Raw genomic sequence first — 15,690 nt, 5'->3', positions numbered from 1 at the left:
AAAAATCGTCTCATACATAGCTCTCCATTTTACACACATGTCTTCTTGACACACTTGATTCAGTCCAATTGGCTATACAACATGATTGTGTTGAGGTCTACCCTGCATATATTATCAGTTTTTACTGTTGAAGAAATGGATAGCTATGGTTCTTTCCTACCTCCGTCCTGCACATTACTGTATTGCTTCCCATTTGTTCTTCCCCCTGCTTGCTCCCAATTCCCCACTGTCCTATCTTCCCCATTTCTTTTCTTTAATACATTATTGCACAATGGTGTGGACTGATTACCAATAAGCACTGACAGTAAAGCAAAAGTAGTTAAAAGTATTAGATACAACTGTATTTAGACGCAGTACCATCTATCCCCAAAATGAATGCATCACTGCACTAACACCTGCTGCCACAGAGTCAGTTAAGTAGCAGTTGTATTCCAGTGACTCAATACTATCAGACTTTAGCACCCCTATTTCACTACTTCCCTATCTTCCCCATTTCTTTTCTTTAATGCATTAGGCATGATGGTGTGCATCTTGTACCAATGTGCACCAATGGTAAAGCAAAGGTAATATAACGTATTAGATACAGCAGAATTCAAACCCAGTACAATCTGGCCCCATAAGTGAACATATCACTGCATTAACACCTGTTGCCACAGAGTCAGATAAGTAGCAAGTGTATTCCACAGAGTACTGTCAGACTTTAGCAATGCTGGCACTGAAAGAGTTGCATGACATTCCCCTATGCACTAGCCATTCTTAAGGTCTCCCTTTTGCCTGTCATGCAATGCCACACAAACAAGATAAGCATAGCCAAACTTTCTATTAATTCTTCCATTGCCCGTTATTGTTCTAAGCACCACATGGCACAAACAATGGCCAAAAAATAATAAAATAATAAATAATAAAAATCTGACAGAGAAAACACAGTTTGCATACAAATAAACATGATGTTAGATGCTAATGAAACACAACCTGTGAATTTTAAGCTGCTTACTTGCATTTCCAACCATGACAGATGTACATGTAACACTTTGTAAGTCTAACCTGACACACCTACCTGATGTAAGCATTCATAGTTACCATCCATACACTTAGGGAGAGCCTGCATGATGTGTACTGGATATATATACTGGATATTGTTAGGCTAGATCCTAGAGGGGGGAGTTGGAAAAATAGATTAAGAAAAAACTGAATAGCAGGTTAAACTAGGTGCCATGTTCCCCCAGGTCTCAATGATTCAATTTCTATTGCACCTATTTTATATGAAAGAGCAAATGACATATAACTATATGACATTTTATATATTGAGTTACTTGTGTATATGAATTAAGTTTAAGATTATAATATGGGTTATGGCTTCTGAAAACTTCATCATTTAACTCATTAATGTTTTTGTATTCTTTTACAAGTGAGGTTGCTTTAAATTTAGCGCTCCCATTTTACAATTGGAACATTAGTAATGTGATTGGCACATCATTATTTGCCTTTAGTATTTAAAATGTTTTAATTCATTTTTTGTGTGTATTCTGATGAAGTCTTTTCATTCTGAGATGAAAGCATTCAATACTACATGTGTTTTAATAAAAGATACTCTTGGAGCTGTTGGTGTGGATTTCTGGGACCTATTGTGTTTTCGTTCTGTAGTGCCTGCATGATGTTTACATCTGATACATGGAGCCAATATTTGGGATTTAGCAATTCAAATGAGTTTAGACATCATTTGCATCATTGCAGTGCTGACACCACTGATTTTGCACCAGAAGTCAACCATGTAGCTAGGGAAATTGAAGGGGAGCTGAAATGTTTATGTGTTGAACACAGACGAGTACTGATTTTTAGATGACATGCCTGCATTTTGTCAGCTACATATTGCATATGCTGACATGTAACTATGAATAGTCTGTTTAATGGTTTTTATAATTATTTTATTTAGCACAAACATTTACACTGTTATCTGTCTGCATTACTTACAAGTGTACTGTTCATTTGGGGGTGGAGGAGCAAAACTGTATTTGTGTTATTGCACAAAAAAGGATTTATGTTGCTATTGTTGCTCTCCTTTTGCTGCATCCAGCCTACTGTCACATGTTAAGGTCAGTTCTGTACAAACCTCACACATTTTACTTTTTATTCTGTCCATGTAGACTTCTTTCCATGGCTGTATTCCAAAAGTTTTGGAATTCACAGGGAACACCAGCACAGAGTCTACATAGTTGGTTTATAGCTTGTTGAATAGCTCCACATGTTGTCTTAGTTGACTAGCATGCAGTTCAAGTGCTTATGCAGTAATTAGTTTGCCACAGTGCTTACCTTATTTGTGCAGGGGTAGCCACCGCTACATGGTGCTTATTGAATTAAAAAAATGTCTGCACCCATCTGTGCATCGTGCTACAACATGCACATGGTGGAAAACCACTGTGTAGGCTTTACTGAATCCTACTGATTATTTATCCATATCTGTCTAGCTAGCTATGTACCTCACAATGTACACACACCCCTATGGTGTGCCCAACATGCAAGAAGCACAGTGACTAACAGCTAAAAATCCAAGAGATGGATTCCAAAACACTCTTTTCTGAGAGTGCAGCACATTTTCAGCACACCAGCTGTGGAAATGATTTTAGAAGACACACTGATGATTTTAGAAGATACACTGAAAGTAGTCAGAGTACTTAGTTATTCAGCATAGGATAATTATGGATTCTGCGCATGCCCGTCAGATTCGAAAACTCTTTGTGTACACCCAACACAACTTAAATGTGACAAACTGCGATACCAACTCTGTTTCTGAAATCTTCAGTGTATGCTATATGGCATCACAAGAAACGAAAGCTACTACTATGTATTCTGTCATATTCCTTAAGAATAATGCAACAAATAAAAAATAAATATAAAACAAAATTCAATCTGCAATGAATGAACTGCAACAGGCTATAGTAATGCAACCCATGGATGAGGATGTGGCTGTGCATCCAGGAAGGCAGCCAGCTAGTGTCAAAGCAAGGCCGCAACTAAACCATCTGTCAGATCAACAAATAATTGAGAGATACCACCTAGACAGACAGCTGCTGCAGGCTGTGTGCAACATGAGTGCCCCACACATGTCTGTGCAAATCTTGTGAGGAAAACCCTGTCCCCATTGAAAATAAAGTGTGTCTCAGCCCAGATTTATTTGCATCTGGGACATTCCAAAGACACATGGGGAGTGCTGTGAGAGTGTCACAGACAGTTGCTAATCATATCCTGTCAAGATTCCTGGCAACAATGTGCAGTAATGTGCAGCAATGTGGATAGCTACATACAGATTCCATCCACCCTCATGGAGCAGAGAAATGAAATGCACTGGTTCTTTAACCTCACAAACTTCCTATGCGTGGGTGCAATAGATTGTACCCACATCCCTATTAAGACCCCAGTTCACCCAGAAGAAGACAGATGCATTAACAGAAAAGGCTGGCCATCCCTGAACTGCCAGTTTGTGTATGCAGCAGATGGCAACATAACAGACCTCATGGCAACACACCCTGGAAGTGTCCATGATACTTTCATATGGAGGAAAAGTGGTCTAAGGGCCACATCCCAGCAAGGTGAAATAGTGGAGGGGCTACTACTGTGTAAGTACAGGAACACAGAATGTAAGCTATGGACGTCTCTCCCAACAATATCCATGCTGACAACATGTGTGTTTACTCACCACAACAGATGATGTGGTTATCCACTTGAGCCATGGCTAATGACCCCATACAGAGAACCATCAAACCCTGCAGAGGAGTTCTACAATGCAGTGCATGTAACAACAAAAAATACCATTGAGCATGTGTTTGGTGTACAGAAAGCTAGGTTCAGATATCTGGACACATCCAGGGGTACACTGCAATACACACCTGAGAAGGCAGCACAGATGATAACAGTGTATGCCATACTACACAGCATGCTAACTACAGCACATGGCAGTCTTTTAGCTGCAGGTGTGGGTGAACTACCCAAGAACACCAGATGTCTAAAGAGGACATCCCACAGGTATCATAGGAGGATCAGGAGGACATGGGGGCAGAAGATACAAGCATGGGCTATGGAGGGTGTGACCACAAGTGCAGGCCCAAGTAACACGGCAACATCTGGCACATAACTTTGAGTCATAACAAGCCACACATACAGAAGTGCACAGGTTAAACACTGCTGTTCAAGTGTGGCCTCACCACAGCAGCACAGATTACCTTTAATGACATTCACCCTGTAGATGTACACACTCAGCATCAGGCATAATAACATTCAACATTATGAACATATACAAATCTATCACAACAGGAATCAGCAAGTCAGGGCACAACTGACATAGGTATGCATACAGAGTCACATTTGTGTATCTGGTTATGGCAGACAATAAGGGACACACATTAGTGCAACACATTCCTGTCTGCCCACTATAAAAATCTACAAACAAGTAAACAACTCAAGACATAATGTAGAACTGTTGTTAATATTAGAAACCAAATGTATCACAGTAAAGTATGCATAAAGTAATTTAATAAGTGGAGTCAGGTATTTTTAATAAAATTTTTGGACTCCCATGGCATCAAACTTGTCAACTAATACAGACATACAGATGACATTGTCAGCATTCTGCATAGCAATCATCACAGGGTGAGAATAACACTACCAGACAGAGTGAATCAACTAACTGACTGTGTTACTCTAAGGCAGTCTAGGCCCCCAACACTGATGGCTCATACCATGATCTGGTCTGCTGCTACCACATATTGAAACACTTGGCCCAGGTTGCTCCACAGAGGAGACTGATGGGGTGAACTGAACATGAAGAGGTGAGGGACCATGAACTTGACTGTCGGGTTATGACTGCCAGCCCCACAGAAGATGGCCAGCAGCAGAACTGTGTGCACTTTGGAGCACAGACATCGATGCATGATAAGCAAGATGTTCTGCTGAGCAGGGGCCTGCCTCTCCCATCTGGAAATCAGCTGAGCACAGTCAGGGCAGCCAGAAATCTGCTTGTAGTACAGCACTGATATAGTACTGTAGAGGCCAGGAATTCTATGGATCATACCACAGATAGCATATTTTCATTCTGTGCAGCCAATAACCCCATTTAGTCATGGTGTCTATGCTCCTGTCTTTCATGCAGCACACCCAGCTGGTGTGCAACATGATCAGTAGCATGAGCAAATGCACAGATATATCAATGACATTGCTGGGAACATTCATTTGCCTGTAGGAATAAGAGCAAACTCTCTGACATGTGCCCATGCACACCAGCTGCATGCCTATGTCTACTGTGACAGGCAATATCAATGTGTTGTGTGGCACTACCAGTATCAGCAGCAGTCTCAATCTGGGTCAGTTGTCCACAGGCTTCATCCAGTCCACCATCTGATGTCACCTTATTATCAGAATGGCTGTACAGGCTTCCCTCCATATCTGAGGCTGCTGCTGAATCCACCTGACTGTCACCAACATGGCCAGACCGTATCACCATGTCAGTGTCCTGTGTACCAGGGGCCATGCTGCCATACTGAGACACATTAGATTCCACATAAAGATCAGTGGATGTGCTAATTGAGGATACAGTCAGTTGATGTGCTAAAAGAAGAGACAGATGGTACAGATCGGGACAACATTCTTACATCACATGCTGTAAATCAGTAAAGATATATGACAAATATATCTCACTGCAATGTTACAGACTATACTGATTTCTCTGTATGGGTTACAGAATTTACATAAGAGACAGTTGACTATGTTACATATCCAGCATACATGACATGGGGAATAAAAACAGAACACACATCTAACAAGTCCTCATGGAAAGACATCATGGTACAAGAGGGCTGAACTTTAACTGTTGTAGGGAAACACATAAGCATTATTAATTAAATCATAGACCACATAAACCTCTCGAACAGCATTAAAACATACAATAGGTATTCATAGACATATCACTTGTTTGTGCATTTGATGGTGATGTAGTCTGTCGTCTGATGGAAGGTCACAGTGTTAATGGAGGACAATGACAGGGATAACAGCAATGACATGCATGACAGATAGGTAACAGCATACCCCTGACAGACTCACACTGTCGTGAATGTGTGTGTTGTACTGTACGTAACAGCATACCCCTGACAGACTCACACTGTCGTGAATGTGTGTGTTGTACTGTACGTAACAGCATACCCCTGACAGACTCACACTGTCGTGAGTGGGGGTGTTGTACTGTACGTAACAGCATACCCCTGACAGACTCACACTGTCGTGAGTGTGTGTGTTGTGCTGTACGTAACAGCATATCCCTGACAGATTCACACTGTCATGAGTGTGTGTGTTGTACTGTATGTAACAACATACCCCTGACAGACTCACACTGTCATGAGTGTGTGTGTTGTACTGTGGATCCTGCAGTGGTAATGTAAAGAGAAAGACAACATGGTCATGTCTGCAGGCAATGGAATACTGACATGATGATATATACAGCACAGTAACAGGGGCTGTGGATACTCACATAATGTACAGTGCACCTGTTGGCCAGATGTCCCTATGTAGAAAACCAGTGACATTACTGCCATATACCAAAGGTTTGCTACATATTGCTGCAACCTATGAACTTGTTGTGGTGAAATACCTGGACCATCTGTACTTGCAACTGCATGGCTTGTGCCCCTAGTGGATGAACATGTAATGCACAATGTTAGGCAAATATCAGTATGACGGAAACAGCAGTGCCATGACATAGGGCTAAAGCAATAACAGGTTGTGGTCACAGTAACACTGTATGGACACACTCATCTGCCATTTCCTAGTGCTGTGCAGAAGTAAATGGGCCTGTGAACATTAATGCAGACATCATTACACATGTCGGTTGCACTGTTCTGTCTGTACTGCAGTTATATGGCTACATGTCATTACACTTAAGTTGATCATTATTACCCTTTATGGATCTCTGTGCATGATTCAATGCTGCTGCTGAAAATCAAAAATTAAAATACATGAAAATGCATGCAACAGTAATATGTGAGGATTTGCTCTCTAGTCATCTAGGTCATGCAAAGTAACACATACATCTTTGACCTGGAGCTCATACTTCTATCCCATCACCAGGTATGCATCACTCCCCACTCACTGTATGCAGGGATGGAAGAAATAATGAGATCTCATCGGGGGTGGCAATGGTGGGCCACCACTGGTGGCAGCCCTCGATCTCTCATACTGTCATGACCTGTTAGTTGCACTGAGGATCATGTCAGAACAGCATTAATGACAGGCCTAATGGGATCTATTGTAACCTCCCATAAAAGTCATCATGTTGCTGATGTTGGCCTAGACTTCATTCCTCCATTCTGTATTCTCTGTTCATCCAAGGAGTCTCGGTCCATGTTGTTGGAGAGCATCTATTATAATCTCATTATCCCATGGGGAGAAATTGTCACACCTAGGTCTGTTTGCTATCTGAAAGACAGTGATATGCACATGTTCGCACGGCATCCCACTAATGCAGATGATTATGTGGAGAGCTTATGGCACCATAAATACTATTCATCCATGTGCAATGCAAAATTCTCTTGAAACACTCACTGTAACATATAGCAATGTGACATATAAAAACGTACAATAATGCCTGCAAGCATAACCGTTGTAAAAGCAGCATAACTTGTGATACCTGCAGAGGTTGTCTGTGGGATTCAAACCCTTTTATAATAGATATCCATTAAATGAGGGTTCCAAATACAACAGTATCATACCTTAGGAGCTGTAATCTGCATGCATTTCACATTAAAATACTACACAAACATATGTGTACAATAGACATGTGTTGCTATAGCTGTAATGAAATTGCAGACTAAACTGACAAGTATTCAAAAACAATCTGTCATATGATATGTTATACATGGATGACCTCAGATGAACACAATCATTACTGAACAATAAATGGCGTTCACATTAGCACAGAGTATCTGCAAATTATCAGTTGAACAACATATGGAAAGTATAAGAAAATCTCAGGATCCATAAGCAGGCCACAGGTAGCATGGATCCTTTTTGTATTGACCCAGCAGTTATAAGACTTGCTTTAAAAACCATCAATGAATAAATATATGTAACATCAAAAGGAATACATAGTGACATACAGATAGAGCCAGAATCCATAGTTTCTGTATGTACAATGCAGAGTGTGTGGAATCACACTTAAGAAGTATAGATAATCTGTAAATCCTCCTTTATGTACTGTTGTGTTATGTAAATCTGTCTGTACTACTGTGTATGGGAAATTATTGCATGTTCTTGATGCAAATGTCAGCTCCTATATGCATACAGGTAAATCACACACCACTGCAGTAAGTTACAAGCATCTGTCATAATGCACACATTTTCCATAAAAGCATAAATCTAAACAGATACATTTGAGAATAAGTAATGTTAACATAAGTATATAATAAGCTAATATTCCCCAAAACAGAAATGCTAGCAGGTGCCAGCTTACCTTATCAGCTACCTATGACTCAGGAATAACTGAAAGCTAATGAATGTGCAGTCATATTTTAAGTACTATTTGTGTCATGCATAGTTAATGAGGTTCATTAAAATTCCAGGTTTTGGAATCCCATTTGTGTATGCCCATGCGAGTTCTCAAAATTTGGACACATTATCCAATATCTCAGCATAATGAAAAGGTGCTCTGTGCAAGTAACCAATATGTATTTTTAAATGGTACCATGTGCAACACATACCTATTATCTGCCAATGATTTGATAGCATGACATAAGCGCCACATTTAAATATTGATTTTAATACATTTACCGAACAGAACATTGCTACCTATATACTGAGTGGGACCTCAATGAGCAATTTTCAGATCTAAGCACTTTTTCCAATGCCGTATTGACATTATCAAGCTGGCTACTTCCAGGAGGCCTCAAAGTTTGCAGGTGGCCAACTGGATAGAGAAAGAAACTACCCAGATCCTGGCCCTCTATGAGAGCCAGGACATGGAATGTCATGATGATTGACATTTAGATTCAGATTGCAAAGGACCATCGATGATGTACTGTGATCTACCAGTTTGGAGTGCAGGTTCACCGCTGCTATGATGACCTGCATCTCCCCGATACACAGGATCACCATCAGAAGTTTGCACTGTTAGAAGTTGATTCTGATGAAGTCTTCCGAGGGGAGATGAAACGCTTAATCTTCTTATGTTTTACCTTATTGGTACTATTTTTATTATTTTCTTGTGTTGAGTCAATAAACATTCTGTTTTGTATATCTAAGTGCATGGGATGAAGTGTTCTGTATGTGTTATTCCTCTGAAGAGATGAATTTTGGAAGGGGCAGCCTTTATTGGAGCCAGTTTTCTTGCATCTGTATCTGTAAGTGATATATAGTGCGCTGATACTGCTGTGGTACTCTGTTGGGATGAGATATTCTGAGTTCACAGTGACATATTTACACATTACATTGTTATCCATAACTTTGCTGCTGATATCGGCACACTGTGCCAGTTTCCATGAACTTTACAAAATCTGGGCCCAAGAATAATAATCTTGATGTCTAAAGTATCTACACCTTGTAGCAATAATAATGCTGCAACTCAGACATTTTTTTTTCAGAAACAAAGCATCATTAATAAATATGGTGCACTGAATGTTACATATTTCAGAAAAAAATTATGAATTTATTACAGTTTGGTGCAACAGAAAATGTTCTGATGTCACATAATAAATTCCTTTTAGAATGCGACTTCTAGATTGCCATAGAAGTATTAGAAAAGAAGAAATCTCAATTTAACAATGAAATTCTTTTAAAGCATATTGCTCACACTATCCTTAGCAAATGTAAATAACCAACCCTTAGTAATGAGAATAATCTCCTTACCATGTACCATGTCAAATTTTAAAGTCTTTGAGGCAAATAATGTGCTATTTTTACAATTAATTTCACTCATAGCCACCACACCTTGAAAATTTTCTTGAATCTGGAAATGCCTGACATGACATAATGAACGATTGTGCCCACAATCCCTCACTACCTTCATTACTCTATAAGGTAACATTTTTCCATGCTAGATGCAGCGATACAGCAATATTATATGCTATTAAGACAATTTGTCAACTATTCCTCACAGGTGGAGCACCCATTCTTGAGCGATTAACAAATCTGATGTTTTATTAGTGAAACCATAATGTAAATAAGTAGCTGTTCCACTAAAGATTCATGGTGCTGTGATCATACAGAGTGCTTTGTGCATGTATGCAAATTATTGCTAGTAAATAACATGATGCCATTTTATGGTTGTGGTTGTAAGAAGAAATAATTCTAGAGTAAATTCAAAACAAGAAAAAAGTCTTAACGTTTGTTATATTTTACACTTGCTGGTTTCACATCAAGGGTATATCAAGATATAAAATTAAATGTAAAACACAGAAGTATGACAGGTGTAAGTATACACCTTAACATACTGTACAATTTGATCTAAATGCATACATATAAGAAAGAAGGAAATAATTGATGTAAGATCATGTATAATATGTTAAAGTAGACAATTTTCCAAAGTCTTAAATTTGTGAACAGAACTGGTAATTCTTTAAGCATGTCCAAAATCTGTGCTCATATGAATTACGATGCCTTACTATATCTGTGTAACCTATCTTCCAGAATTCAAATGGTAAAGCAAGCATAGTAAGCACTAACATCCTTAATAATCTCTTCCTTCCATAATAGGGAGGGATCCTGCACATCATGCATACCGGATACCCCAGAGGTCTCTCCTTCCTATGGTGAAAATATTGGTCTATAATACCCATGATTTAGCATCTATGCACCAAACTCTCCTTGTAAGTGGAAATTTCAAGAACCAATTAAAATAATTGGTGGATGAGTTACAGCATCTGAATCAACCATTTGATTGATGGAGATATTTGTTTTTTAAACTTTGTGGGGGTGTCGCATGCATACAAGTTTGACATGAGCAAAAGCCACATATGGATTGAATCAATATGTTTGACATGTGCATATTACCATAGACCACTGACATGTGGAAATCTGTTCCCCAGTGACTTTACACCAAGCATACCATTTTCTGTCCCATTTTATGTGAGGCCTCATTAACAGTAGCTTATGCATTTTTGAAACTAAATATCCTGGAAGAGTTATTTATTTCACAGACTGCCTGAGTGGTGCTTCTTGGTCTGTAAGTAGGATCAGATTCCAAAAAAACTTGCTCTCAGTGTAAGTGACTTACTCTGGTGTATTACACTGCAGAAAGTCACTTATGCCATGGCTAACCACAAAATTCAATAAAATTCTTGTAAGCTCAGTGCAGAGCCTACATGGACTGTACCAGTGTACATGGCCATGGATCCTCATTGGGAACACGCCATACATATTAATCATGGCTCACTACCAAGGGAGATCACAGTAACATGAATATTGAGTCCATGTAGAGAACAGTGTAGTGTCCTGTGGTTGTGGATTGTCCAGGGAATCCCCAGACAGATGTTATGTACAGGATAATGTACATACCTGTAATGTGCCCTGGTAGTCTAGAAATAAGGGTGAAGTGATTTTTTAAACTTTCTTTTCTTTTAATGCCTGTTTCCATGGTGCAGGGTGCAGCAGTACTAAACTGCGCTTACACATACACAGCTGACACCTGCCAGACATCTCAACATAGAAGCTGAATGTAATTAATTATTTATTTTGCTTTCTTTGAATACTCATTTGTATGGTGCAGTGCAGAGCACAGCAATGCTGAGCTGCACTTACACATGCACAGGTGACATTTGCCAGACATATAAAAATAAAAACTGGATGCAATCAATTATCTGTTCTCTACCATGTTTTTATATTATGAATAGCCATTAGTGCAGCTCGGTGTGGTGCTTAGCAATGCTTATAGGTTGCTTAGTAGTATATGTGAAGATATACTGGTGTTCATGCTATCCATGTAGCTGAATAGGTAGAGTCACAGTCTAGAGTGTTATAGGTCCCAGGTTCAAGTCCCCAGCAGCCATAGATTTTTTATACACTTATTGCTGTGGAAATGTGTCAGCTGTACTAAAGGGCGGTTTAATGTAAAAACATATTGATTACATTTGAAAAAGCTGCACTGTGCTAAGCAATGCTTAAACATGGTTAACAGCCACTCCTGTTTGCGTGTTGCTAAGCTTCACTAAAACTCGGTTGTATGAGTTTGGGTGATGCTAAGCAACATTTCACTTTTATGAAAGTTGCACTATGATGTGTAAGGGTGATAAAACAGCTTATAATAAGGGCACTAGGTGGAAACTGTGTAGGATTTGTTGGAGTCTCATTAACCTGCTGGTATGCCTGGTGCTGTAGGTGAGGGAGTGCACTTTCGGGCACAGAAGTGGGGTGTGCAGGGATCCAGAGTGGTTGTTGGACTCCTGATCCAAAACTATGAACTCTGACTGTTGCAGGGCAATTAAAAGGGCTCAAAATGTAAAGCTGAAGGTAGGATCTATGGGCCAAGGATCTTACCAGTGCTACTGGTATCCCCCACACTGGTGAGCAGTGTCATCACCACTATGATGACCTGAAGTGAAGGAAGAGGGGAACCTTAGACACCTGGGTCCAAGTGGCAAGGGATGGGCATACCCACAAATATGTAAGTGTATTTGTCAGTACTTTAATAAAATGCAAGCTGAATCTTTGCAAAACTGGTATGCATAATGTTGTGCTTCTCTTCCAACAGCTGCAGATGAATGGGCTCACAACATCCAGTCTCATGCCAGAAATCTGGCCAGGATGCACCATGAATGTGGAAAATACAGATATTGTCTGATAACTGTAGTGCGATAATCAATAAAAAATACCAATAACAGTAAGCAATAAAGTGTAAAGTAGGATCATGGTTTGATAAATAATGTGTTGTAATAAGTGCAGTGGGGCTATATTCACTGCATGTCTGTTCTAATTTTGCTGCAGTCAATTGTAAAACTGAAATAAATAAATAATGCAAAGGTAATTGCCTGATAAATGTATTGCACAAACCAGAGTATGGTTCAGGCTGTTTGCAGCCCACGTTCATTCACATAATGCTTTCTATTCCCCCCACTCCACAAACAAGGTATATGGGTAAGGTAGCCCATGTTCTGGGCAGATATCATATGTGTACTTTGCAGATTCTAATGAGCAATAACAATAAAGTGTAAAGCAGGATTGTGGTTTCATAAGATTTTGTTGAAATAAGTGCAGTAGTGCAGTATTCATTGCATGTCTGTTCTAATGTCACTGCAATCAGCTGTTACATAATGTGCATATGTCCGCTGCAGTCACAGCTTTTCAGTTCTACTCTCATGCCTGCCAACTAAGGCATGATGGGTGTCTAGTCTACTTAATGTACACAAACATACCTTTCAAGTGTCATGATTTTTTGTAATGCCCAATCTGGTCCATAATAAGCAGATAAATGATTACCTGGAATGCATTGTATTTGTAAATCCATTTGCAGAACACCTTGCTAGTTAAGTACATGTATATGATGTGAAAACAGTTCTGTGTAGTTGTGTACATGCATTTGTTAGTGCTTGGCCCGTTCTGTCCCATGCTAATAGCTTGAGAGATATGTACATGCTACACCATCTATAGAAGAATTTGAGTCACTGTAGTCACAACTGACATTGCACACCTGTAGAAGTATGTATTAGCAGTCTATGTATTAATATAATCTGTGACTTCACTAATGGTATGTTTTCCACTCTCTCCCCACCCCTTATCTGCTTTAATTTATAAATGTTATTTATTATTATAATTTAATATTAATATATTCACTTTAACTGTTTTGTTGATGTTATGGGTTATTTCATTCTAGTTTGGTGTTAACATACTATTACATTAATTAATGTTGTGTTACACATAATATACCTTAATATGTATTTGGATTAATCAATAGTATGTTCCATTATGTTAATACTAACATTGGTTTGGTTATTACTAATGTTAACTTATCTTTATATCTAATTTAATACAGCATGACAAGGTCGGCAAGATCCAGGTGATCCATTTACCTTGGTTTCTCTGGCAATGGAACCTGGGCCCAGCATGTCTACAGCCCAGCCTGGTGGTGCCCCCTCTGCTGCCCCTGCACTATCTGTGGCATTAGGTAGTTCTGCCCCTCAGGACAGGGCTCTTCCCTCTGGGAGTGGTGGTGGAGAAGATGTTTTCACCTGTGATGAACTGCCAGGTTTGGTGCTCAGGATTAAGTTCCATGGTTTAGAAAGCTGCCTGCATTGGATGTAGAGCATTCTGCAAACCCTGGTGGGGCAAGCTTAGCCCAGAGCCAAGCCTCCACCACTACCTCCCCAGGGGCAGTGAAACGGCAGTGCCAACATTCCCATTGGTGGGGACTTGAGACACACTACTAACTTGTGGAGGTACTTGAGACTGGGATTCCACAACACCCTCCCCATCCAAGGTGTTCACCCCTCTTGTATCATATACCATCCCTGTCTGCTGTATTGTTTGTCTTTTCTGTCTGCAAAGGCTTCCTTACCTCCTCAACTTACCTCCCCTACACATACCTATGTCTCTTCCCCAACATTCCACTCTCACCTTAAAAAAGGGCACTTGTCCCAAAAAAAAATATCATCCCATACATAGCTCTCCATTTTTCATGTGTCCACTGGATACACGTAATTTGGTCCAATTGGCTAGACAACACAGTTATTTTTTCCTCACTCATCTATCTGTGGGTAATAGTCTAAATTTGTTTACAAATTCTGTCAAAGCGCACAGTTGTTGCTGTACAAGAAATGAATAGCAATGGTTCTTACCTACACCCTTCCTGCACATACCTATCTGGCTTTCAGTATGTTCTCCCCCTGCCTGCACTCCATTTCATCACTGTCCTATCTCCCCTTTTTTCTTTTGTTTAAAGATTATTGTGAGACATTGCATGACGCTGCACATTGCGCAGTGTTGCTAAGCTCAGCTAAAGCTAAATTGATGTATGTGTTTTAATTGATAATAAACATGTATAAAATAAAGACTTGTCACCAATTTCAAACCCAGGACCATTGCACCTGCAGACCACTGCTTTAACTTGCCACACCACACAGCTTTTAATTAAAACAGTTGGTTTAGCTAAAACATAGTAATTACAAGTTACCTCAATTAGGTGTATGTAAGCACAGCTGCACATCATGTCACATTGCACAAATTTGATGATAAGGTAATGGAAAATAAAAATTCAAATCCAAGGTGGTAATGACTCAGAACCAGACAGATGAACACTAAAAAACACTGTTTAATCCAACCAGTTTGAAATAGCAGACCCAAAGAATATCAAGCAGTATAACACCTATTGGATTTGGTGTTTTACTGCTTGATATTCGTTGGATCTGCTATTTCAAACTGGTTGGATTAAACAGTGTTTTTTAGTGTTCATCTGTCTGGTTCTGATTCATTACCGCCTTGGATTTGAATTTTTATTGGCTTGTGCTATCGTTTTGGGTTTCTTAAGGTAATGGAAAAACTGGGAATGTAATTTCCAGTCTGGTACAGGAGTACACCACTAGAAAGACAGACAAACACTAATGGATATAACTGAGGTCTCTAACAACAGGTGAATGGGCACATTTAACAGAAACATGTACAAGTACACTTGGTACAACATTAATGGCAAAATACATGTTCATCTGGGACTGTAGTGGAGAAATAAAT

Source organism: Protopterus annectens, chromosome 17.part0 (genome assembly GCF_019279795.1).
Source record: "Protopterus annectens isolate FY-2018-M chromosome 17.part0, PAN1.0, whole genome shotgun sequence".
NCBI lineage: Eukaryota > Metazoa > Chordata > Ceratodontiformes > Protopteridae > Protopterus > Protopterus annectens.
Note: the sequence above shows the minus strand (reverse complement) of the source record.